Here is a 26,025-nt window from a genome sequence, read left to right as displayed (position 1 = left end):
TGCTCACAGACATCTGCAGACCTGCTCTCAGTGTGTCACAACATGTCGTGCACGCTCAGCTCTCTGTACACCGCTATAATGTGCCACAAAACCAACCAATCACAGAATCGCATGCAAAAACTGGCTGTTTTGGTCTCCAATCAGCTCGTTAGCTACTGCATCCTGCAAACACGATCCAAAATGTAGGTAAATCCAGTGGAGAGCTTTGGTTTAAACTAGACTGACACCAACAATGGTCTTAAAAAATTACATATTTTAAAATAAAATAACACACTAACCGAAAATGGGTTTAGCTACACTTTGGACAGTGTTTGCAGAATGCAGTAGCTAACGAGCTTTAATAAATGAAACGATCATTTTGTATTTACTTTGGTTTTCTGCTGCTAATATTTGTTTGAAGAAACGTGTGAAAACGAAAAGAAATCAGGAAATGGTTTTTCACAGCGCTGCATGCTGCTGGTCAGCTGAACACAGTCATGGTTGCTGTTGTACTGCTGGGTGTTAAAACATCACCAATAATTAGATCTGCTCTTGTCTCCTCGCAGCAGCCTGAATCCTCTCAGTGCTGCGGTTTGTGTCCTCTGTTCCAATCACACCTACAGTACCTTGATAAACACACACAGCTGTGTGTGTGTGTGTGTGTGTGTGTGTGTGTGTGTGTGTGTGTGTGTGTGTGTGTGTGTGCAGCAAACTAAAGCCATGTGGAAGTGTAACATCACTTAATTAGTCAACACATAGACTGTTTCTCTCTCTCTGAAGTGTTTCAGACACACAACTTCAGCCTCTGTAATTAGGCATTTTTGTCCTACACACACACACACACACACACACACACACACACACACACACACACACACACACACACACACACACACACACACACACACACACACACACACTCCTCACTTGGTCTATCTCCGTCTTCATTCAGCTCATGAAACAACTCGAGGCTGTTTTCATTATCAGGTAGTCTCTATGTGATTTTGAGATATTTCATTATGAAACGTTGAAGTCATGTTTATGAACCACTGGATTGCTAAATGAGTGCTAGCCTTATATCTTTCAGTGGTCTGCTTCAGTGTCTGCTCCTCTGTAATTCTCTCTTATCTGTTTTCAGATGGTTTTTTCTGCTTCCTATTTACTTAATGATATAAAGTTCCTTGAAGTTCTCTTATATTAAATCTGCTAAATGCTTTTTTGTGAACACTGGGGATTAAACACACATTTAAAAAATGACTTTAATTTAAATGAAATATTTGTTAGGTCACAGTTGAGTGTGAAGACCTCAGTCCACAGATGAAAGGCATCGAGCACTCCTTCACTCTGTTGCAGTGTGTGGTACACACACGTTTCTCACAACACTGGCTTTATCACTGTAGCATACAGCATTCACAGATTGCTGCTGGCTAAACATGGGCAGACAAACCTGCTCCATCGTTCACCGTGTGTGCTCTCATTGCTGTAACTCCTGAACCATTTTAAGCTAAAGAGAACTTTAGCAGGAATTAAACAGTAAGTCCGGCGGCCTGTATGACACTTGGGTGATAAAGGGTTAAAAACACGTTACTGGTCTGTGATGTGCCGTGGTCAGCAGCTCAGGCTGAACTGGAAGGCTGAGCCTCAGGTGACAGGTTAACCAGCAGCACGTTCAGCATACACTCAGATCACTGTTGCAACCCGAGTGATGGAAAAAGGCCAGTTATTGTCTGACTTGTTTGTTTTGCTTCCCACAGGATTGGGTGACTCTTGCGGTCACCAGTAATGACAGGAGTGAGCTGAAACCACACTGTTTACCACACTCGGGTCTTGTTCAGTCTTTTGTAACCAGTTTATTGTGATGTGGGCTTAAATGCTTCTTTCCACGTGAATATAATCGAATGTGTCTTTGTTAACAATCCCTCCCTCTTGTTTTCCTTTCTCTCCCTACATTCACAAACAGAAGCTTTTCTGCATTTCAACTAAATAAGAATTAGTTTGATTAAAAGAAAATGTCTTCTTAATGAGGCTCCATTTAGGAAAATAATGCGACTGCTTCTCCATTTTCTTATGTCATTGAGACAAATCGTTTTTCTTCTCCGTCTGTAAAAGATTTGGCCGAACTTTTGGAAAACAGCATCCTCGCTCGCTCTCCCTCCCTCCATGCTTACTCTCCCTCCAGCTGTCAGTCACACTCTGTCACCTGGTCACTCCTTAATCTATTTGAAACTTCAACACAAACACACACATGCTCTCACAGGAAATTATACACTCGCTGGCTACGTGTCACTGAGCCTGAGTTGAGAGTAATGATGTTTATTTTGTCTCTCACACTCCACACTGGGAATGAACACACAGTCGCTGCCCTGCTCCCCACGGTGGCTGCCAAACAGCTGAACGTGGTCCTGGAGCAGCAGTTACAGCACCGGGTCTACGGGATGAGTTGGCACTCTGGTGTTGCTTTGCACCTGTAGATACAGGGATATGATAGCGTTTCACTAAGTGCGCCCCACGATTCAGTAGCTTGTAGAACTGCCTTTAGCTACAATAACTTGAAGTAAGTAAGCAGTGTGGTGCTGTGGCTACACATGAAATATTGGGTTCAAATCTTCCAGGGATGGCTGTGAAAAGTACAGCAGGTTAACTAATGCAAAGGTTGGTTTGGTCTTCGTCTTTGGCAGGATACCGAACCCCAAGTTGCTCCCAGTCCTTGTGTGAATGTAAGTGCTCTCAGCGCTTATGTAGCAGAGCAGCTCTCTGTAAGCACCGGTCCATTTACCAGGTTTGCTTCGGAGGTCCTCTGAAGTCAACCCTCCAAAGCTGTTTGTCAAAGTGTAAGTTAGGATTTACAGTATGACTGGAAATATTATGCATGCATTTTTTTGGCTAGTACGCTCAGTAAGTCTGAAAGGAAATCACATTCAATTTAAAGGTCATGAGCACTAATATGCATAATTTATGGACAGAATCTTGATATCTCTCTTGTTATCTTCTTTGAGATTGTGTAAGACTATTTATCATCAAAGATATTCATGAAAATTCATACAAAAGTCCTTCAAGACTTGAGATAATGTTTGGTATATATTCATGAGGCTTGGTTTTCATGGACCCTTTTTTAGCTTCTATAGTTTGCAGCACATTTCCTGTGGCTCTTACATGGAACTGAAGACTCCATGTTTGTGTGAGCGTCCATATGCATCCTTCCCAGCTGTTGAGACCACGTCTGGGGGGTTTGTGCTAATCCGGCTCTCACGAGTGTACACGATCACACTCATGCAGTGAACATACTGGTACCTGAGGAACACTTGTGCATGCCTACATAGAAAACCTCACACGTGTTTCATGTTGGCCGAACATGATCAGTATGTAATAGGACAACACGAGTCTTTGGTTCCACACTTTAATCTGGTGCATTCACTACATGCGGCGTGAAACACGTGCATCCAGGACGCGTCAGAGTAGATCACAGGACTCATTCCTGTGTTAGCTGTGGTCGTGTCTTGGTTTAACGGTCGTAGCCTACAGCAGCGTGAAAGCTTCCCAACCTTTTCCTCCTTCTCACTGATCCTTTTTCATTGTTGTGTGTGCAGCCCTTAAGAGCGAAAAGGTGTGAAAGCAGAGAAAGCCAAGGAGCGAGGCACCTTTAACTTTCTACGAGGAAGACCGAGGCTAATGATCGGTGCGGCGGCGTGTGGCGTCCTAGCACAAACGGATTTATAATCCATCTTGGTTTGAGGGTGCTAATTTAACTGAAGACATCGAAGGAGAACGGGACCGGCAGGCTTGGAACAGGCGCACTCTGTCACTGCTGACCTTGCTGTGGCCTTGTGTGTTTAAGTGTTATGATGAGGCCCCATGCTGAGATAGAGGTAATGACATTAGGATCAGGGCACCTGAGACCCCCGTGTACTCTGGGGTGTGATAACAGCGTGCACATTCACGCTGACGCGACTCTCACTTCAGATGCACCTGATATCCCTCCAGACACATCTCTGCGTACGTGTCATAAAGCCACTGACGCCCTCCACATCCTCGCAGAGCTGCCATTTATCTAACTGTAGCAGATTGTCCGCCAGCATCTGCTAATGGCAGGCCTGGTTATAATTAGGAAGGCCATTAACACTCCTATATTATTCAATTGATATGAATTTATCTGTCATTCTCTGCTCTCTCGTTTGCCGTCTTCTTCTCTGCCTGTTACGCCCGGCTTCATCTTTGTGCACACTTTGTCGTTTGCATGTTGGGCACATGTCCGCTGTCTGCTCAGCATCCAATGGGGATGCAGTGTTTGGGCATGACAGCAAACAGATGTGAGTGTGGGACGCTGCGGTTGCTGCTACAGAAGAAAAGGCTTGTTTGCACAACCCTGCCTGCATGAATAAAGTCTGTGTCGTTCTGAGCTCAGTGAGAGTAGCGCCTCTACCTTTTCATGCTGCCCTCCTCACTTTCTCTTTTTACCCTTTATGCAGATTTTGTCTTCTGTTCGGGTCCCTGCCTCTTGTGGACTCTTTCGGATGCTTTTATCTCACCTTCTCTTCTTTATCTGTTTAGCTGTGGTGTGCCTGCAGCCCTTCTTACAAACCTATTTTTCTTCCTCCTTCCTCTGCTGCTCTCTCTCTCGGTTTGCTTTTTAATTCCTCCTTCCTGACACTCTCTTCTTCCCTAACTTATATTTTTCCTCCTTGTCACAATTTTTTATGTCTTCCTCACCCTGCTTCCATCTAATGGAAACCACCGACTGTCTTTAATTAGTTAGAAATTGTTGTCAGGAACAAAAAGTAAATGCATGCAGTTCTTTCACATAACGACTAAAACAACTTTAACATGTATACGCAGAACTGTGTGTCCAAAAAAATGACTGGAATTTCAGGAGCAGGACCACCTCTCCAAACACGCTCCTGCCAGTTCTCATCTACAGAGGTTCCCCCAGTTCTACAAGCTGTTCCTTCTCGTTTACGTGCCCCACCCTCTGTCCCTCCCCTTTTCAACTCTTTAACTTCTTCACATCTGCCAGGCCCGGGAGCCTCTGTGAGGTCTTCCCCAAACCGCAGCTCAGCTCATGTCCAAGCATCACCTTTATCCACTAAAACGCTGTCAAACCTAAAATAAGGACGAGCGAGTGGAATGTATATTAAAAGTGATCTGTGGTGAGTGGATCTCCACACTGATGCTCAGGCAGACAGGAGCCTTTCCCAGCTGTGAGGCGGGGTAATCAGATTAAAGTAACAGAGATCGACTCACACAGAGACGTGGAAACCAGGAACATCAGGGAAGCAACACAAACTGTCAGATTTTACTGGTGCAGGACTCGAGTGCAGGACTTTTATTTACAGCAGACACCAGGTGAGATATACACATACATACAGTGACAGGTGGACACGGGCTCCAGGGAATCCAAGAGAAGGTCCCGGGCGGGGAAACGTCCACACTCCTCGTCACATAGCACTCCACAAAATCTAATCCATGAGAGGGGCTCACTCACGCTCACACTCATCCAAACGAGGTCCACAGGGACGGGCAGCAGGCAGGGGTCCAGGGAGGTCTGTACAAAAGAGATAATGCAACGTTTGAAAAGAGCACGAGGTAACACAGGCGAGCCACGCTCCGCCGAGATCTTAAATAGGCCAGAGGTGATCACTGGTCATGAGCAGCAGGTGAGTAACACAGGTGAGGACAGAGGCGGGAACCAGAGCCTGACTCCGCCCTGGCGATGAGGAACATCCAGAGAAGCTAGAGGCCACGACACTAAGGTTAAAATGGAACTCTAAGATCCAACATGAGAAGTGTGCCACTGGTTGTTATTTTGAATTACTCACAAAAATGCGCAGGTTCATTTTGAAAGCCATGAATGTCTAAAATATGGAAGTTCAGGCACACAAAGTTTAACCAAAGTTAAATTAACATGCAGGTGGGGTGTGGATTAACTCTCTGACAGGCCGTTCTCATTGAGATTTCCACTTTGAAGCCGCCTGTACTCAATCAAAGCCATCGCTGGCAGAAAGGTCACGGGGAAAGGGCGTGTCGACAGAAGCGCTGGATGATGTGCCAATTCAGTGGATAAAATTCACTCTGCCTGCTTGGTGCACAGTGAGTCCCAGATTGTGTAGTAGTAATCAGGACAGGTTTAATTCATGGCTGCAGCGTAGGTAATGATCTTATCTGATGTGTCTTAGAAAAGGAAATGAGATTACATTGTGGACCGTGCGATAAGGCCTCATTCAGAGCGGCTTAATCTCACCGTTCTGCTCAGAGGCATGCGGTGGGGCCTGCTCTGGCTCGGATGGATCCAACACACCAACACTTCTGAATCAGCATGAACCGGACTGATGATGTGTTAGATCAGATCCCAGAGTTTACACAGCTAAATCACCACACTTCATACTATGTAGTAGATAAAACAAATAAAATGATTTAATGGAAAGAGAGTTTCCAAGCAGTTTAGAGATAATATCCAGATGTTCATGTAATTGTTAAAATGTTTGTCTTAATCTTCGTTTTTGAGAGGAAAAATATTCTGTTTCATTTTCAAAACTGAGATTTTTATTAGTAGAAATAATTTCTTGTCTGCACCACAGACTATATTAAAGGCTAAGCAGCCCCTTTCTGAGCACTGCTAATGGTTCACGTACAATTGTCACAGATTAATGAGCTGAATCCTTACAGATGACGTCATAATCAGCCTTACTATAACATTTTAAGTTTCAAAGAGATTCAATTCAAAGAGCCACGAGGTGCAGACCGAATCTAGCAAAAGCAGCGAGAGAAAGCTCTGAGTGTGGAAGTGGGTCCTCTGGTGACAGAGACTCTGCTGACGCTTGGAGAAAGAGGCAGACGACCCAAAGACTTGAGTCCCACTGAAAATCTGTTCAACTGAAGACCAAGAAGAGCTGTGGTTGCTAAGGAGACGTATGCGAGGTGTGCTGAAAACGATGTTTGTGTTAAATATTCAGTTAATTGAGTGTCATTAAACACTATGCTGATTGATAGCATTGGGCTTGCGTTTAATATGGCTGCCACCAGAGCCCCATAAACACCAGCTTAATTAATAGGTAGCAGAGCCGCTCCATTCATTGTCGATGGCAGCTTTGCATAGGTCTCTCTGTAATGGGCCGACACTGAAGAACAGGAGATGGTCGAGAACTCGCACTGATCCATCACCAGCTCTGGAGGGACTCCTGCTTCCATACTCGTCTGTGTCTGACTCGACACGTACTGTGATGTGCACACGGCTACGTCCGTATCCACACGTGCACACAGGCTGCCAGACCAGGATGACAAAAGCCCCCCAGCCCGTCCATCTGTGAGCTATCAGTCGCCTGCTGTGGTGTTCATACCTCTGTAATAACCACAAGCCTGTGACCGGCTCTAAACGTGGCCCTTTTTAATCCATGGATATCAAATCTATCAACAACAGGCACCTGCGTGCATCCTGAGTGTGTGCTGCATAAATAACAGATGACACAGTGGCAGTGTGGATATATGTAGTTACAAGTCTTTTACTTCAGAAGTTAGAGAGTTTCTTCATTGTCGTCAGGTTTTAAAGCCCTCCCCTTTCTAATTGATGGCCTGTCCAGCTGTTGTGATGTTTGTTGCATTAGATTTAATAAGGTCCAAAGGGAACAACGGCCAAGACTGAAACGAGGGCAGAAACCTGCTCTGTAGGCTTCACTCCATTGGCTGCCTGTATATCTTAGAGTTCACTTTAAAATTCTCATGTTTGTGTTTAAATGTTTAAATGGTCTTGCCCCAACTTACCTCTCTGAGCTTCTGCATCCTTACTCACCCCCCAGGTCTCTCAGGTCAGCTGACAAGCTGCTCCTGGAGGTACCCAGGTCCAAGAGGAAGCTCAGAGGGGACAGGGCCTTCTCTATTGCTGCTCCTAATCTGTGGAACAATCTTTCCCAGCACATTAGAGAGGCCCCTTCACTGTCCACTTTTAAAACACGTCTTAAAACTCATTTTTACTCTTTGGCTTATGACACAGTCTGACCCTGATTTTATTGTTTTAAATGTGTTTATATATATATTACTTATCTTATATTATTATTACTATTTTTCTCATTTTTTTTTAACATGCTCAATGTATCATGTTTGGCATGTCAAGTGTACAGCACTTTGTGTTCAGCTCGTGGCTGATCTGAAAGCGCTATATAAATAAATTGCTTGCTTGCTTGCTAGAAAGGAGACGTGCTGTAAACAGTTCGTTTGGTGTGTTTGTTAGTGTTTGACAGTTCTGTGGGCGTAAATAACTCTCAATATTATTATTTTACAGCTGAAACTTTTCTTTTCTCTGCGGTTTTGCATGCTTGGCTCTAACAGTTGGGTTTGAGGTTGCATTGCTCCATCTCTTATCTTGAATGCAGTCCCATCTATCCTGGCTGTCTCTCTGACACCATGTTAATTGTACCAAAGCAGCACGAGTCACTCCCTCCTGAGCACATCGTGAGATTTATTTAATGCTAAATTGCTTCCAGGCCAGCCACGTGTACAAGCTGAAATTCATCTGAATATGCTTTGTTGTGTAAAGACGTTCCTGCCGCCCTGCCTTAGAGAGCAGTGTGTAACAGGGAGGGTCAGAGTACCCTGGTCAGTCGGCACATGTTATGGATCTGCTGGTACTTTAGTGAAGCCAAGAGGAGATGTTTAGTTACACAACTGAAACTGTTTTGAGTTGCTGTTAATCAGCTGTACGAATCCACTCAAGTCCTGATTCTGGCCCAGTTCCTGCTGGACACAGGTGCTGTGCACAGTCACAGAGGTGCAATAGATCTTAATGAGGCATGAAGTTGTGTTTCTGCTACTTTTACCAGCAGCTACAGTTTGTTTCTATATTTGGTGATTTTTGTGAGAAAGAAAAGCTGTTAATCACATTTTTATCACATAAATGTGTCATGTGGTATACATGCCACTGCACTTACTATTACAGTAAATATTAATTGTACACATATAATCCCTGTTAGCCAACACTCTCTTTCTGGCTTTCAGTTTTGACCCTTTGCTGTGCTGGTAATGAATAAAAGACACGAACAAGATATTTGAGATTAAGGTGATTTATATGGAAAAACACACACTGATCTTTGTAATAAGTAAATAGTGTCAAATAAACAGTGTGAGGAAAATGAACAAACCTTTACGTATCTGAGCCACCGAGTTATTGTTCCCACACAAACCTTTTTAATGTACGCGTCACTTTGTTTGAATGTTCACGGGAAACAAAGTGCACACGAGTGCCGCAAAGAACAAACAGATTCACTGTTGGATGGTAACATAGGAAATCCACGTCATGAATATAGATTATAAACATTATATTTAATTGGAGCAAACATTTGCGTCTCAGTGTAACATTAGACTGTGGAAACATAAACCACAAGCTGTTCCTCTAGCTGCAGATTTCTCTCTTCAATATGAGAAAAACCCCATTAAACAGGATTTCCTGATATTTACAGGGAACGTTTTTTTCAAACCGCACATTCATTTTAATGGCATCGTGTGGGGGATAAAGCTGCAGATCAGCTTGTTGCAAGCCTGTAGAGACTCAGGGTGTTGCCCACAATTGGAAAATAAAATCAAATGAGGCCGCTTAGCTAATTTTCAAACATGTGAAGAGAGGGTGGAAGAAATACTGTAAGCACCTGAGGAATGAAGGAAATGAAGGAGAGAGAGGATGGCTGGAGGAACATTAGTGAATCAGTAAGTACTGAGGAATAATAAGGAGGACGTGCGGGCAGCTGTGAAGAGTGGAACGTGATTGGTCCCGATGACATAGCTGTGCAGGATTGGACATGTCTTGGAGAGAGGGCGATGGACCTTTAACCAGAGAGTTTAACACAGTCTGAGGGATGGAGACAAAGGGTACTGGAGCTGGTTTTCAAGAACAAAGTGCTAAAGTAACTACAAGGGGATAAAGGTGATGTAAAGAGATGCTGACGCTAAGTGAAGAGAAGAGGTGATGATCAGTGAGCAGCAGTACAATGTGCCTTCGTGTCCAGGAAGGAAAGAGGAAGAGGGTGTTGATGGAGAGGTATAGAGAAGGTCAGCAGGAGAAACACATGATTATATTGCATGAGGAAGCTGGGAGTGGCTGTGAAGTATGTGAGCCTGGTGGAGGACACGTATGAGGACAGCGAGACAGTGGTGAGGTGTGTGGGAGGACTGACAGACTGGGATTACATCGGGATCTGCTCTAAGTGTAGGCAGCGGTGGAGTGGGTGGAGATAAGTGTCAGAGGTGATTTGTGACAGGATAGCAGCAAGAGTGAACACGAAGGTTTACAAGATGATAGCGAGACCTGCTGTGATGTATGGTTTGGAGACAGGAGGCCGAGCTGGAGGAGGCAGAGTTGACAGTGTTGAGGCTTTTATTAGGAGTGACCAGGATTATAAATGAGTGTATCAGCTCAAGCTGAGCGGTCTGGAGACAAAGTCAGAGATGGGCTGAGACAGGCTGAGATGGACAATGGATGTAGTGAAGAAGGATGTACAGAGGTTTGACAGAGGAGGATGCTAGGGGAAAGGGAGAGGTGAAGACAACCCCTAAAGGAGCAGGATCTAAGCTGCATAAGAAACTGTAGAGTTCTCCATCACTCTGAAGAGAAAAGATGACCTGGCTCTCACCTGGCTCCTGTTTTCCTACCTGTCAACTGGTCAGGATGCAGTTGTGGCAGTTTTCACTACCATGTGAGTCTGTCTAGGACTCCAGCAGATGATGGCAGTTTATTTGTGATTTTCAAGAGCTCGCTGTGAGGTGTAGGGCTGCCCAACTCAAGGAGCTGAGAACCAGTTCATGTGCTGCTATGCTAAACTCAGCAAGGCAGCAGAACAGAACAGGATGGAATAAAGCTGCCTTTGATAAGAGAGCTGATGATTGGCTGCTGTCTGCTTTCAGTGAGGTAGCATGCGTCATTTTGGGACTGAACTTTCAGCAATGATTAAGTACGTACAGCTACTTTTGCTATGTTAGCAAGCATAGCATTATTATATTTATCATTACACTTAGACTCCCCCACCAAACGCAGCATCTAAACACCCCCAGGAACCCTGGGACAACTCTGGTAAGACTTCTCACGGGGTGCTCCAGCAAAACATCAAGAAGCAGATTGAAACCTGAAGTGTGCACCAGTACCACAGAAGTCCAACCCTGAGCCATGAACAGGGTTTGTTATACACAGTCAATCAGACCCCCAGTGGGGGTCGTCTGTGTGTGCTCAGTAGCTTCAACGTTTCCTCCTCAGATGTGATTGCCATCTGTCATCTAATCATCAGGGATGAGCTGTAGGCCCCACTAAGTCCCCGGCTATGTTTTATGATCCCACGGCTCTTATGTCCCACCCCATTAGCAGCTGATCGGCTGCCTGGTTCCAGTCGTGGTTGTGGATTCTTCCAGGGCTCTGCAGGGAGTGTGTGCAGCTGTGGTTTATATTATGAGCAGCATAGGTTTCTCTCCTCGGTTTAATGAGCGCTGACCCAGTGAAGGAAGTGCAGCAGGAACGGTAAATGGCTTCATTTTGTAGTTTGCAAAAGCTTTCGTAACACGATTAGGAGCAATCTGCGACACTGTCAAATGAAGTACTTTTGTTATTCCCGTTGCCCTCGCGGTGAGAGGTAATTGAGAGGGCGGATTAAAAACGACATTTCCTGCTCTCAGCTGAAAGAGCTTGTTATGGATGATCAGAGGAAGATGCAGGCCAGGACTGGATAAACAGTGACTCCACCTGCAACTGCTGATTGGTCTATAAGAAAAGACCTTTACAGACACACATCAGGCGTTTTTACTGCGTCCTAGTCAAAGGTTTACATTTGTCTTTTACATACTGACATCATGTTCATGACAGTTTTGTTAAGCACATAAATGCAGTTTCAGTTCTTTGCATCATTTTATTGTCGTCACAGTCTTTGTATTTGCTCCTCCTTTCTCTCCTCCACCTCATTATCCTTTGCTTAAATGTCAGCCTCTCCTTTCTTACTCCCTCCTCTTTGCATTTTGTTGTGTAGTCTCGCTCTCTTCCCTTCTATCGCTGCTTCCTTCCTCTCCTCGCTTTCTCCCTCTGTTCGCCGAGGGCTCATCAGCTCAGTTTAAGTTACAGGTTTGCTCCTCCCTCTCCCCTACACCCTGATTTATAGCTCCTTAATATTTCACAGCTGATTAATCATTTAAACTCCTGCAGCTCTTCTTTTGTTTTGTGTTTCTTTAACAGTCTGATCTTGCTGTATTTGCAGGCTTTCTCAGTCGTAAAGGCAAATTTTTCCAGTGAAAGACAAGATGGATAGGTAATTAGTAGAGGGAATATTTTAATGACAGGGAAGGGAATGGTGGACAAGAGCTAGGCCTGCTTCTGTGTGTGATTAAGTATTTTAGCTGTCTCCTTCTGTGGGGACACTAAAACCTTACCGAGCGTTCGATACCGGCTTGAAAAGCCAGCTGTCCAATTTGCTGTAGCGTGGTCGTGATCACTGAAGTGCCACCGTTGTTTCCAATTGTCTCGCAGACGTTTAAATTGCGCTGAAAGACGACGCGGCCATCTTATTGCCTGGCATGACATCGTCTGGGCCAGTGTGATTTTCCACATAATGAGACGTGCCTCATTGCCAGCAGTTCCACACAGGACTGCCATTAAAAGTGCACAGAGGCCGTAGAGGCTCAGTGAGTCACAGGCTAATTTAAACTTGTGTTTTTTAGGTGATCAGCGTAGGCGGTGCCTCCGTCTTTCACGACACGCAGAGGAATTGATTAACACTTCATGCAGCGGGCGCCCATTCATCTGTTTTTGATGAGCAAGCTTTTCAGTCACACTGTTTATTCTGTTTGATTATATTTGGCCCTGTCAGTGTGCGACGCTCGGGTCATATTATCACCTGCATCTTTCCAGTGAAATGTGGGTTTAATAAAGACGTGCTCTAAGATCCTGAGCAAACAGCAGATATTTACTTAAACGCACTCTCGTGTTGGCTCAGACTCACGCCTCTCAAACAACGTCCAGTTTTTCTTGGCGACTGTATGACCGTCACTTAAGCACCATGTGTTGTGAGTGCATGTAATTGAATTTGCCTGAGTACAATCTGTGCAAATACATCAGGGCTGACACAGCTGCTCTGGTGACTGTTTGGACAGGGATTGATAATTGAATGAACTGCAGGCTCACATTAGTATCACTACCAGAGATCAGTGTTTGCAAAGTGTGCAGAGGAACACTGAGGTTTCATCTCTGAATATGAACCACAGAAGGAAAGATTTTAAATCATGTGATGAATTGCTGAGAGGCTTTTGATTCTCAAATGAAAACTCTTCGGCTTCAGTTCAGTCTCGGGTCAGCCTGCTGTGCTCACTTTCTGTGGAATGTCCTTTTGGACCTTGACCCCTAAATCTCTCTGTCTTCAATCAATTGCTGCATTTAAATTTTAGTTTCTGAAGGGAAGATTGCAGTTGGAGTATTTGAGAGCGTCCCCAGCTGTAGTGCCAGTAGCATTAGGACATGCAGAGTAGGGATGGGTATCGTTTAGGTTTTATCCGATACCAGTACCAAACCGGTACTTTTGAAACGGTGCTCGAACTGGTGCTTAAAGAATGAAGAACACCAACTTTGTCCAAAAACCTCTCATGTTTAACTGTTTCCCACTTTTTCTTTGGTCATTTTAGCCTTTTTGGCCAGGGTGAAGGGAGTATCTGCCATCAAACAAGAAGACAGCCGCATGTAGCTATGATGATGTTTGCTAGTTCACCTTACATGCATTAATGTAATAACGTGGTTAGCCTACTCAACGTAAATTACACACGAACAACATTAAGCTACTCACGCAGAGAAGAACGGCTGCTGCTGCATCATCATCCTCATCATTTCTGCTGCACTGGCAGGGCTAGGGGCCAGGACTCTCCTCTTCGTGTTTTTGGGGGATGTTGCAAACTGCGGCTCCAATAACAGGCACCACACCCGCAGTAGTCAAAGGAGCTTGCAAAGAAAAGCGTCTGGACTTCTTTAAGTTGCTTGAAGACGTTTCACCTCTCATCCGAGAAGCTTCTTCAGTTCTAAGGTCAAATGGTGGAGAGTCCCAGATATAAACCTAGTGGGAGTTTCCCCCCACAGAGGGACAAAAGGACCCCTGATGATCCTCTAATCGCCTGAGCCAAGGTGTGAAACTGGGTGTGGGTCCCAATCAGCCAGAGTTTCGGGTGTGTTCATTCCTGAGGTCAGATGGCCCAGGATGTGAGTGAGCGTTAAGGCGTCTGGGAAAGGATCTCAGAACTGGATTATAGATGGCAGACAGTTGGTGTCGTAAACCCCGCCTCTGTTCAAAGATGGTCGCTCACAGTGGACATAGAAGCTTCTTTCACTCCTCTTTCAAACCATCTGTCCTCTCTGTCCAAAATGTGAACATTGGCATCCTCGAAAGAGTGACCTTTGACCTTAAGATGCAGATGGACTGCTGAGTCTTGTCCTGTGGAGGTGGCTCTTCTGTGTTGTGCCATACGTTTGTGAAGTGGCTGTTTGGTCTCTCCAATGTAGAGGTCTGAGCATTCCTCGCTGCACTGTACAGCATACACCACATTGTTAAGTCTGTGTTTTGGCGTTTTGTCTTTCGGGTGAACCAGTTTCTGTCTGAGCATGTTGCTGGGTCTGAAATACACCGGGATGTCGTGCTTGAAGAAAACTCTCCTGAGTTTCTCTGATACACCGGCTACATAGGGGATGACAATGTTGTTGCGTCTGTCTTTCTTATCCTCCCTCGCTGGTGTCTGGTCTTCTTTTCTGTGCCTCTTTGCTGACTTTAAGAACGCCCATTTAGGATAGCCGCACGTTTTGAGTGCTTCCTTTACATGTGTGTGTTCCTTCTTTTTCCCTTCAGGCTTAGAGGGAACATGTTCTGCCCGGTGGTGTAGGGTCCTGATTACTCCAAGTTTGTGTTCCAGAGGGTGATGGGAGTCAAAGAGGAAGTACTGGTCCGTGTGTGTGGGCTTCCAGTAAACTTCGATGTTGAGGTTGCCGTTCTCTTCGATGTGCACAGCGCTGTCCAGGAAAGGCAAACTCTGTGGGGGGAAACTCCCACTGGGTTTATATCTGGGACTCTCCACCATTTGACCTTAGAACTGAAGAAGCTTCTCGGATGAGAGGTGAAACGTCTTCAAGCAACTTAAAGAAGTCCAGACGCTTTTCTTTGCAAGCTCCTTTGACTACGATGACCTGGATGACTGAGAACCTTCACAGACATACACATCCGCAGTAGATGTGCTCGGTGTGAGGTCTCGCAGCAAGCTATCAAATACGGCGCATTTCTGGGCTTTTAACAAAACGCTATGCGTCGCCAGGTGTTTCATCGGATTTGAGGTGTTACCTCCTTTGACAGTATCACAGTATCAGCTTAAAGCACTTGTTGCTGCTGAGTTTGCATCTTTTGCTGTGAAGTACAGCCAGACTTTTGACCGCTTCGCCTTGGGCGTTTTTAATCTGTAGCTCTGCTCTAAAAGAACGCACGTACCTGGGCCCGCCTACTATCCTTGGAAAGGCAAAATGATTGGCTAGAATCTAAAGTGTATGACATCTCAGGAAAAAAGCACCGAAATGTGCGCTGCTTTTCGGTCTGGTTACTGCCGTTTATGTATGATGGCACCGGATACCGGTACCCATCCCTATTGCAGAGGGTGTCACAGCACGAGTACCAGAGTTCTCAAAAGGACATAAAAAGGAAAGTGTGTTTGGATTATTATGTCTTTGTTAGATTTATGGGTGGAAAAATCTGTATTTTTATGTCATTTTTAGAACATAAGAAAGCTCTCAGAGGTCAGACACTAGACCCGTACACTGTGTAAAGATGCATATATCTGCTGTGACATCTCCCCATTTAAACCTCATGTGTAGGATTTTTGCAAACGTTTCATTCTCAGGCTCCTACGACGCTCCATAGCCAGTTTAACACATCCTCCACTCTGCCTCTGTCCTTGGTGCTGATTCACTCACACAGGAACTTCCCTTTCAGAGGTTTAGGCCAGTTGGTTGTTACACGATCCCAGCCAAGCCGCTGCTCTTTCAGGGTTGCTGATATTATGAAAATGAGGATCATGAGAGAGGTTTTTAAAGCTGTTTAATATGAACAGTTTTTGTTTGATGCACTATTATAGAAATACAGCTATTGAAATTATTACGTTTATAATATATTTTTCATGACAGCCTTTTATGAATATCAATTCTTAGCATCCATGTTATTAGTGTTGCCCCTACTTTTTCAGGATCATGTGTGGATTAGTATTCACACTGCGTTAGAGCCATGATAGGAAAACCTTCAAATAAGACTAGAAATGTTCCTTTGTGTCTTCTTGCTGCTGTTTTGCTTCCTGCTTGCTGTCCCTGTAGGGCTTTTAAAAACCTCCATACCATCTCCATGTCGTGTCAGCTGTGATCACCCTGCACTGACATCAGTGGAAGAGTAACCTCTGCTTTGCGTTCACATTCTCATCATCAATCCCTCATTCCTTCCCTGAAGGCACGCAGCAGCGTTAGTAGCTCTCATTATGCGCAGACATGACATGAAACCAATTCAAGGTCATGGAAGCAGCGACACATATCTCCTATCCCCAGGGTGTACGTATGTGTGTCAGGAGACGGTTATCAGTCATATAGCACAGCAGTCTACTGTTTCAAAGTGCTATTGTTTTCACTGCTTGTTATTAGATGGCCTGAACTGACGCAAATGGAAAGTAAAGAGCAAATGAAAGACATACAGGGAGCTTGAATACGTGAGACAAAGAGGGAGAGCTGCAGTGCTGGGGTTGTGCAATGTGGGCCTTAATAAGGTAGCATCTGTCTGGCCTGACTGTTGAGTTAAAGCTAAACTGTGTGTGTGTGTGTGTGTGTGTGTGTGTGTGTGTGTGTGTGTGTGTGTGTGTGTGTGTGTGTGTGTGTGTGTGTGTGTGTGTGTTCCCATACATCTGTTGGGTACCAGTCTGTCACAACATGTTCACTGTTTGTTAGTTGTAATAAAAAAATCACACATTCTCTGCAGTCTTTCCATCTGTTGTCACGGTCTGGGCGGCAGACCGTGGGGGATGTTGGAGAAAGGACCCAAACGCTGGACTTAATGAAATGAACAGTGGGTTTATTTACAGTGAGGTAAATGTACACCACACATTGAATCTCCAAAAGTGCTCCCTCGACTCCCGTGACATGTCTTCTCCCAAGTGCTGGTATCCCGTGCTCTCTGCCCCTGTGCCTTCACACACCCCGTGTGTCTTGCAGTCCTGTGTTCCACTCTCCTGAGGAAAAAACACAGACACAGCCGTTATGGCACCAACTCCAGCAGGCATACACTGACCAGCACTACAAACACTGACATGGAGTCTAACTCAACGATCCTGCGCCGGAGGAAGCTCCATCGCTCTGTTAAGTAGCTCCCCCGACGATCCTGATCAGAAGCAGGTGTGTGGTAAGCAGAGATGGGCAGTAACGCGTTACAAGTAACGCGTTACTGTAATCTGATTACTTTTTTCAAGTAACGAGTAAAGTAAGGGATTACTATTGCAAAATCGGTAATTAGATTACCGTTACTTTCCCGTAGGAACGCTGCGTTACTGCGTTACTAAAACCGTGATTTTTTTTGCGAGAATGTCTCATGACAGTGACGTAAGCAAGTGCGACGTTGGTGACAGCAGCTGTGTGCAGATCAACAATGGATAATATATCGAGTGCGGGAGAGAGTATGAGCGTGCAGCGTTTAAAGTGTGGAAGTACTGACCTTACTTTGAGTTTGATTCCATAAAAAGTGACAAAAACATTAGCGTCCATCGTGCGTGGGAAGAAAACTTCTTTTTACAGCGAAAAAACCCCTAAACTTCCGAGCAAGCACCGAGTAGCTACGACGTGATGGGAAACTCACAGAGACACTCGCGCGGATTCTTCAACTGACCGCTGCACACCTGCACCAGGGTAACCCTCCGCCTACCCTGCTCCTGCTTTACAGGTGAAAATAGAGCAAAAGGACCGCTGAATCTTTGACTTTATTTATTTTCTGCTGTGTTTTACTTGCATCTGTTTGAAAGACTGAGTGTAAACACAAAAAATATTTTATTTTATGTGCTGGAATGTGCAGAAAATAGGTTTAAATGTTAAACTAATTTCTTCCAGTCAGAGAATGTTGCAGATAATTAAATGTTTTGCTTGATGCATAAAGTTAAAAGATTAAAACTAATAAAACAAGTTTTAAAAAGAGACTTTTCCATTTGATTACATTTTGTATGATGGATTATGTAGAAAAAGTAGAATTGGGCTGAAAGATCTATCACTTTATCACCTCTTCAGGTTGTAAATCGTGTTTTTAAAAAGTAACTAAGTAACTAAGTAACTAAGTAATTAATTACTTTTGAAAATAAGTAATCAGTAAAGTAACGGGATTACTTTTTGGGGGGAGTAATCAGTAATTAATTACTGATTACTTTTTTCAAGTAACTTGACCAACACTGGTGGTAAGCGAGGCGTGACCAGCAGCTGGCAGGGCCACACCCATCAGGCCTGCAGGTGGCTGTCCTTCATCCTCCAGCCTCACACACATACACACACCAGCATGGAACACAAGAACACAGTGCAGCAAACATACATCCAATACACTAATAACAATAAAGGTCCACACTGTTCACGAACCCCGAGTCCCCGGAACCGGGTCCGTGACATCTGTTGGCCCTTTCCAGCGATCAGACAGGTGCTAGTAAATTTGAGCTAATTGCCTCTGTGTGTGTGTGTGTGTGTGTGTGTGTGTGTGTGTGTGTGTGTGTGTGTGTGTGTGTGTGTGTGTGTGTGTCTGTGCAAGGAAAGGACAGGATGGCAGCACCAAAGGGACAACTTGTCACAGATCATTTTAATGCTGTGAGGAGAAAGTTAATCATTTAAGAGAAACAAAACTCTCCGTTTCCATATTGGGTCACAGTTGGAATTCAGCTGCTCTGTAAACTCATTAATCTCCTGAGTTTATGTAATATTTTAATGTATGTGATGCAGCACAGGAACAGCTGAGAAGACCAGCTGCACGTGAAAGTAGCCAAACTGTGACGCAGTCATCAGCTGGACAAAACTTCCATTCATGATTCCATTGGAATTTTTTTGGCAGACAGCAAGTAGCTGTGTCAACAAAATGGGCAACTACTTTTGATCTCAAGGTGACTGCACAGGTTGCATTGTGGGAGGCAACCTGTCTCCAACCACTCATGGTCTGTCTCAGGCAAACTGCACTCACCGTTTGGTGAAGGTTTGCAAATAATTGTCCTCTACGTTATGAATACAGCCTGTCAGAGCATTGCAATCAGTGTGAGTCAGTCTGAGCTGGTGAGTGCAAGTGTGATACATCTTTTTGCAATGGTGGATTTGACTCAGGTGGGAACCAATTGGTTGTATTCTTGGTTTATCCCAAGTAATCACCATATTATTATCAGATGGCATGTTATTGCCATTTTGCCCATGTCTTGGTGCACCAAAGTCACGCTGAATATGCCAAGTGTAGCTGATGACAGTGAGATTGTCAGTTCAGTGCACACAGTAATTGTAGTTGTGCTGCAGTCTCCAGCCACTGTTTGCCCTAATGCGACTGTAACAATATGCAGTTTTTATCCTTTGGTGGCCACTAAATATTAAAGTTTAACATTTATGTTATGCATCACAATAACTCTTTGAAAGAGCCCGAAGGTCATTATAGAAGAATAAATAAGTAAAAAGCTTTTTTTAACCTTACTTTTGAGGCAAAATGTCCAAACAAGCCCAGAGATGAGACTTGCTTTGAGGCATCATCTGTCTGTGTAAGAGAAAATCCAGGCGTTGTCATAAATGTCCTGATGCAAAATGCTTTAAACTTCAAAGGTGGGCAAAACCAGACGGACTTCACATGAAACTCTAAACAGCAGCATGTACTTTTAGTCCAGAGCGTACTTGCTTTGCACCGCTGTTGCCACAGCTCCTCATCTGACTCTCTGTTAAAGCGAAAGTTGCTAAGCAACATGTGCTGTGTGGATCAGGCCGTTCAGCCGCAAAGTTTGGGATATAAGAAACAATATTAAGTTTCAAAGAGGAAAATATACACCTTAAAGTTTCCAGGCATTGTCGCATCATCCATCTCAGATCTCTCAGCTGCTGTCTGTCTCTGCCTACCTCGTGACTTCATCTCCTCCTACATCATAATATCACCTCATCATCAGTTCCCCTCCTCTGCTTCTCCTTCACCCTCCGTCTCTGTCCCAGAGGGGGTTGTGTCAGAGTGAGACAGATAAGCAGGTAGAGACTAGCAAACATGTAACTGCAGCTTGTGTTATTTAAGGTTTGTGAGTTTGCTTTCATGTGCCATGTGCAACAAGGTCCGTGGCAGCGTGGTACCGATTATATGATGCTGATGGCTCAGATGCATCCCTGGCTGAGGACCTTGCTAATGGACCTCAGCTCCACTGAGCCTCTAAGCTGTCCCCATGAATTCACCCCAGTAACAGGACACCCGTCAGGGGCTTGTGCCTGCGCATCATTCCATCACCCAAGGGCAGGCGGTGATGGTGGGCCTCTGGCAGTATGCTTGGCAGCTTGGCAAATGGCAGCTTGGCACATGATCAAAGTGCTCAGAGGGTGACTCAGGGGATAGAGAGAAAAGTGCTGAAGGTCAAAGGTAAACAGCTGGCTCAGAACAGCTGACTGTGGTGTGGGGGCAACTGGGCAAGAAAGAGCAAAAACAAGAGCACTGCTGGTCACATGTTTGATTATTTCAAGCTAAGTTCTGTTCTGCTACAAACTGACGCCAAACGTCATTTGTTTACATTTTTAAAATAATGTCAGCAAGAAGTGACTTTGACCTCTGCCAGAATCCCAGGATGCTTTGCTCTCAGTACCTGTCAGATATGTCAGTGCCTGAGGCTGTCTCATATACCAGCACTGACATATTTAAAAGTCTTGTTAATAATATAAAGTAACTCCTTCCTTTGCCTAATTTTTTACATCTATGCTTATTATTAATTACTCTGTGTGTTTCTTTAGTACTTTAGCCAGAATGATCATGTGACACTTTTGTGTTATCTGCTTTAAAAAACTGGAAATACAAAACAGTAGTTGGGCAGTGTTTGCATTAGTAATGATATAAATATAATATATAAATATTGTAGCACCCTCAGAGCTGTTCCTGGCAAAGATCTTAGGAACACTTGGCTTTCTTACTTAGTGTTGTGGCTCTAATTACAGCAAAGACGGCCTCGCAGATTTGAATGGAACAGAATTCAAATGTCTGAAGCAGATGGTCAGGCAGGAGGTGGCAAAGTTCACCACCTTGCAGATGCAGCTGCGCTGAGTTACTTGGATGTAGCCCTTCAGGCTTTAAAAATCAGAATAGTGCTGTCCTTGGGAAATTCACCAGCCTCTGATGAATGAATGGCTGCGACTTTGCACACTGTGGTCGGCAAAATGACTCTTACCGCTTCCTCGTGGTAGCAGATGTGTCTTTGCAGCAGTTGGCAAATGTTGGCGACACGTGTCCGGGGGTGTTGTCGTGGAAACGGCGTCAGCCTCAAATACAGAAGCGACTCTAAAATCCCACGAAGCCGTAACAAGCCACACACATGGTTGCATTCACGAGCGTGTACACACATGCTGGCAGGCTCTGGCCAGCTCGCTGCTGTGATCCAGGCTCAGAGCTTCCACCTGTCATAGTCAGTAGCTGAACATTATTGGCATTAGCTACCCTCCCTGCTTTCCCCTTGACATCACAAACTGCCAAAAATTGTATTTTCCATTGTTACCAGAGAAGCTGCTTTTAAAGCTCATTTCAAACACCGGGAAACTGAATCTGGTATTCTCTTTAAACCTGTTTGAATCACGCTGTGGTCCTGAAGCTGGGGAAATACCTCCACGCCATCATCACTGTGTGCTGCAGCGTAACAAAATGTCCAAATTAGAACCTCCTTCAGACGTGAGGGTTTAGCTGGGAACTAAAAATATCCCCAAAACAATATCAAGCGCTAATAAAACATAGCGGACATAAAATGAAAGGAAGCCTTTAGTTCTTGAAGCAGAGTGAGAAATCGCTTCTCTGAGTAAAAATCCACTTTATAGATTTAGTACCTCCACACTTTGTCCAGTGCTAATGAATTCCCTGAAAGATGATTTAGACTGTGTGAGTTCAAAATACTCTATCAAGGCCAAAGAAACTCATGAAAACCCTCATTCCTATATCTGATTGTGAGAACAAAATATACTTCAGGCTCCAGGTGGTATCAAACATTCCTTGATCTCCTGATGTAATTGAACCGAAGGCTCTTCAGGGGTGGCTGTAGCTCAGGCGGTAGAGCAGGTCATCTACTGATCGGAAGGTTGGTGGTTTGATTCCTGGCTTCCTCCAGTCTGCATGCCAAATATCCTTGGGCAAGATATTAACCCCAAATTGCTCTCTGATGCATCCATCGGAGTGTGAGTGTGTGTGAATGTTGCTTAGAAAGCACTTAGAACAATGTGCTTGTGCGAATGGGTGTGAATGGGTGAATGCACAAGTTGTGTAAAGCGCTTTGAGTGCTCAGAAGAGTAGAAAAGCGCTGCATAAGAACCATTCATCCAAATAGAATAAGGCTTGAATAATGACTGTGTGTGCGAGCAGACACCTGCATGGTAATACAGTCACACACTTCATATAATATGTGGCGTTCTGGGGTATTTCTTGAGTGTTTTTAATAGCATATTGTACACCACTCACACGCTCAACTGCACACTCGCACACTCGCTCCCCATCGGCTAAAGCCCCGCCTTCACATCACGGCTCTTAGTCGTTCATTCATCCTCCTCACTTGGTCTCATTTTCTTCCCCTAACCTTGCGCTCCCCGGCTGTCTTCTTTCTGTCTCCATCATTACACTCCTCCCTAGCTGCAGAGTGATGATGGCATACTTGGTTGCTGTGATCTCCCCCTCCTCTCCACCAGTAGAAGATGCAGAGGAAAAACAATGATGTGAAGCGGATCTGCTAAGTATTTCAGCTTCGTCCCATTTCAACATTTTACTCGTGTAAAAATATTAAACTACTTCATTTATTCATGTGCAGCAGCTTGAAATTCTTCTCATCTGATACCATGGAGATGCTTGTTCAGCAAATCAGGAAGCAAGGTGTCTGTGCGATCCACACACCCATCTCAGCACACATCATTTCTTCCATCTCATTTCTTTCAGCCATCCATGTCTGCAAATGTCAATAAATACGCAGTTGTGGTGTTATTGTCAGCTTGGAGCTGCAGCAGGGAAGCTATGAAGAACAGAGATCGCCAAAGCTGTTTGCAGTGTTGATATGTTCCACACCATCAACACGGTAGTTGTACTTCCCAATGAGATAGAGACTATTATTGTCCATGAACGCTTACTTCATCCTCAGAGATGAAGAAAATGGAAGCAGGAACAGAAGAGAAAACTGGGACATATCTACAGTGGGGCAAAAAAGTATTTAGTCAGCCACCGATTGTGCAAGTTCCCCCACCTAAAATGATGACAGAGGTCAGTAATTTGCACCAGAGGTACACTTCAACTGTGAGAGACAGAATGTGAAAAAAAAATCCATGAATCCACATGGTAGGATTTGTAAAGAATTTATTCGTAAATCAGGGTGGAAAATAAGTATTTGGTCAATAACAAAAATACAACTCAATACTTTGTAACATAACCTTTGTTGGCAATAACAGAGGTCAAACGTTTACTATAGGTCTTTACCAGGTTTGCACACACAGTAGCTGGTATTTTGGCCCATTCCTCCATGCAGATCTTCTCGAGAGCAGTGATGTTTTGGGGCTGTCGCCGAGCAACACGGACTTTCAACTCCCGCCACAGATTTTCTATGGGGTTGAGGTCTGGAGACTGGCTAGGCCACTCCAGGACTTTCAAATGCTTCTTAGGGAGCCACTCCTTTGTTGCCCGGGCGGTGTGTTTTGGATCATTGTCATGTTGGAAGACCCAGCCTCGTTTCATCTTCAAAGTTCTCACTGATGGAAGGAGGTTTTGGCTCAAAATCTCACGATACATGGCCCCATTCATTCTGTCCTTAACACGGATCAGTCGTCCTGTCCCCTTGGCAGAAAAACAGCCCCATAGCATGATGTTTCCACCCCCATGCTTCACAGTAGGTATGGTGTTCTTGGGATGCAACTCAGTATTCTTCTTCCTCCAAACACGACGAGTTGAGTTTATACCAAAAAGTTCTACTTTGGTTTCATCTGACCACATGACATTCTCCCAATCCTCTGCTGTATCATCCATGTGCTCTCTGGCAAACTTCAGACGGGCCTGGACATGCACTGGCTTCAGCAGCGGAACACGTCTGGCACTGCGGGATTTGATTCCCTGCCGTTGTAGTGTGTTACTGATGGTGACCTTTGTTACTTTGGTCCCAGCTCTCTGCAGGTCATTCACCAGGTCCCCCCGTGTGGTTCTGGGATCTTTGCTCACCGTTCTCATGATCATTTTGACCCCACGGGATGAGATCTTGCGTGGAGCCCCAGATCGAGGGAGATTATCAGTGGTCTTGTATGTCTTCCATTTTCTGATGATTGCTCCCACAGTTGATTTTTTCACACCAAGCTGCTTGCCTATTGTAGATTCACTCTTCCCAGTCTGGTGCAGGTCTACAATACTTTTCCTGGTGTCCTTCGAAAGCTCTTTGGTCTTGGCCATGGCGGAGTTTGGAGTCTGACTGTTTGAGGCTGTGGACAGGTGTCTTTTATACAGATGATGAGTTCAAACAGGTGCCATTCATACAGGTAACGAGTGGGGGACAGAAAAGCTTCTTACAGAAGACGTTACAGGTCTGTGAGAGCCAGAGATTTTCCTTGTTTGAGGTGACCAAATACTTATTTTCCACCCTGATTTACGAATAAATTCTTTACAAATCCTACCATGTGGATTCATGGATTTTTTTTTCACATTCTGTCTCTCACAGTTGAAGTGTACCTCTGGTACAAATTACTGACCTCTGTCATCATTTTAGGTGGGGGAACTTGCACAATCGGTGGCTGACTAAATACTTTTTTGCCCCACTGTAGGTTGTTTTTGTTTTCATGCACATGATCAGCTTGTATGGATAATTCAGTGTAAAGTTTCTGAGACAGTACATGAAAAGATCATTGTTTTGTGGTATTCAAAGGTATGTCTGAGTGTCTTTGCAGCCGGGGCATATGTAGTGTCAACAGGAACCAAGGAGGACGGCAGGCACCATCACAGGGTTTGAAAGGTTCTGCTAAATGCTGGCCAGGTGTTCTGCACTTCCACACATGAAATCCTGCAACACAAGACACAAACAGCACCACTGCCTGGGGCCATAACACTAGAGCTTCTCCTCCATGTCCTTGGTAACCAGAGTGATTCATCTTGGAACGTATGGTGAGCATCCCTAAAGATAAAGGTGCAGATGGGAGTGTATGGAGGCTATGAAGCCTTCAGAGAAAGTCTTTGCACTTGTAGAGGGCACGCAGGGAGAAAGACTTGAAAAGAGAGCTTCCTGCTGGTATTGACTTCCAGCCTCACACTGAGGAGGATGAATGATCAGTGTCCTGACCACATGAGCAGGGAGAGAAAGGAAGACAAGCTGCTGACACGAATGACTAATGGAGAAAAAGGAGGACGGAGACACTTCTTGGCTTAAACCGTGACATGCAGTGCTGCATAGGAGCTGTTTACCTTCTTGTGGCATCTCATGAACTCAAAGCCATGCACGTAATCAGCCTTCAGCATCTTATAACAGATGGATGCCATATTGCAGTTTAACATGCAACAGGCAGAACAAACACATTTCAGTAGCTGGGCTCACGTCCTCATTTGAGGTTTGACAGCGTTTTAGTAGGTAAAGGTGATGCTTGGACATGGATTGAGCTGCGGTTTGGGGAAGGCCTCAAAGGGGACTGGCGATGGCTCCCGTCTCTGGCAGATCCCCGTGTACTAAAACTAGAACTGAGAACAAGGAGGGAGGGAGGGGCACGTAAACAAGAATGAATAGTTTGCAGAACTGGGGGAACCTATATAGATGACAACCGGAAGGAGAGTGTTTGGAGTAGAGATGGACCGATCCAATATTACGTATCAGTATATA

General features: G+C 44.7%; 1 protein-coding gene and 1 long non-coding RNA gene across 2 annotated transcripts in view; one reads left to right on the top strand and one right to left on the bottom strand.

Annotated features, from left to right (window-relative positions):
- Nucleotides 1–26,025, top strand: part of kcnh2b (potassium voltage-gated channel, subfamily H (eag-related), member 2b) — a 255,409-nt gene that overhangs the window by 52,669 nt on the left and 176,715 nt on the right. The gene's annotated exons all lie outside the window — the stretch shown is intronic.
- LOC106675198 (uncharacterized) lies at nt 17,041–20,012 on the bottom strand. The gene is made up of 2 exons (XR_001341796.2): nt 19,677–20,012; nt 17,041–17,214 (listed from the first exon to the last, which is right to left on the bottom strand). It is a non-coding gene; the product is annotated as an uncharacterized LOC106675198 (long non-coding RNA).

Source organism: Maylandia zebra, linkage group LG9 (assembly GCF_041146795.1).
Source record: "Maylandia zebra isolate NMK-2024a linkage group LG9, Mzebra_GT3a, whole genome shotgun sequence".
NCBI classification, from domain to species: Eukaryota; Metazoa; Chordata; class Actinopteri; order Cichliformes; family Cichlidae; genus Maylandia; species Maylandia zebra.
This window is presented reverse-complemented; position numbering and strand designations above follow the sequence as displayed.